Source organism: Myotis davidii, unplaced genomic scaffold (assembly GCF_000327345.1).
Source record: "Myotis davidii unplaced genomic scaffold, ASM32734v1 scaffold289, whole genome shotgun sequence".
NCBI lineage: Eukaryota > Metazoa > Chordata > Mammalia > Chiroptera > Vespertilionidae > Myotis > Myotis davidii.
This window is the reverse complement of record NW_006299717.1, coordinates 2,764,132-2,765,707: the sequence shown is the minus strand read 5'-3', so window position 1 is coordinate 2,765,707 and position 1,576 is coordinate 2,764,132.

Below are 1,576 nucleotides of genomic sequence, written 5' to 3'. Positions count from 1 at the left end.
AGAACCACTGGCTTAAAGAAACAGGGCCCTGATCACAAAGAAACGAGGTGGTTTCATACAGGACTGATTTCAAGTACCTCTAAAACATTCACCTAATTACTGATTACAGATACCTCCAGAATATAATAAACTTGATGACTCATTATAAGTACTTCCAAAATATCATAAACTTGATTAAAGGTGCCAGAAATATCTTCTGACTTTATACTTGAAGTCCTATGTTTACATAAAATATTACTCAGCGCACAATCTGTTCAAAGCAGATGGTCCCTGTTCCCCTCCTCACCTGCTTCTGTTTTTCTAAAACATTTCCCATTAAATAAAAGACATCTTTCCCTGAATCCTTCAGCAGAAGTCTTACATTTGGGGGAGGGTGGGAAAGAGACAGTGGTGGAATAAGTGAGTAAGAGGAAGGGTAGAGTGAATGATCGACACACACACAGTAAGGCTGGGTCTTAGCTCGCCCGCCCCCCCCAATCACCCTGAGTCTGGGAAAGCCACCTGTGTCCTCACTGCCCACCCTACCCCCAAGGTGAGACTAAATGCAGTGATAGATGGAAAACTTATCCTGTGATCTCAATAAAGTCCTTAAGGAGAAACAACAGGGCTTTGCTTGAGATGCTACATCAGACCCCTTTCTTCTCTGCTCAATCTTTTGAAAACATAATGAAAAAGTTCCTGAACTTGAAAAAAACAGCTCCTCTGTATTGACCCTCACATAGGAAATCACACTTCAAATCAGTTGGCAGAGCTGTGCCCCCAAAGTGGATTCATCCTTGTTCACCAAATGTGTTTGGTTACACATTTTGAAAAACTCATCTTGCTTGGAGATCGGTAATAAAAGAATTTAAAGTTTATTGAAGGGATTTCTACTTTATAACTTTCACCAATTTAAACTAGGGAAACATCCTGTATTGGTGTCTCTTAGACAAGAGAATATAGAAAAGAGTGGGAAGATAGCGTTTGTACCCCCAGGAGGAGGCTTCTGCAGAAGCGGACACTCCATTCTTCTACAACGGTAGCTAACAATTACTGGGTACTTCCCATGTACCACGCATAACTTTCTTACAGGAATTAACCAAATGAATCCTCAAAACAATCCCATACGGTAAGTGCTATCCTTATCACCCTCATCTTACAAATGGGGAAACAGGCTTGGAGAGGTCAAGTAACTGGCTCAAGGTTTCATATCTAGTAAGTAGCAGAGCTAGGATTTGAGCCCAGGCTCCAGGCTCCATGCACCTCACTACCACGCTCCAGTGGCCTCCAGTTTACTGTTGACTTGGGTAAGGGCTGGCCTCACACAAAACCGCACAGTGAGCAAATGTGATCATTTGTACTCCATCTTTTTCCAAGGAGATAAAAAGAAAGGAAATGGGAGAGAGGGGGAGAAAGGGAAAGCTTTGTCATGATCATCATTTTAATTCTTTAACTTCTACCGTCTTCCAGAGACAGCTAACTGACCGCCAAAATCCATGCGTCCTTTTCCATGATGTAGAGTTGTCTCTGGGAACTGGCTGACCAGCCAGGGACTACATTCCCTGACCTTCCTTGGATCGAGGTGGGGTTGTGGGAC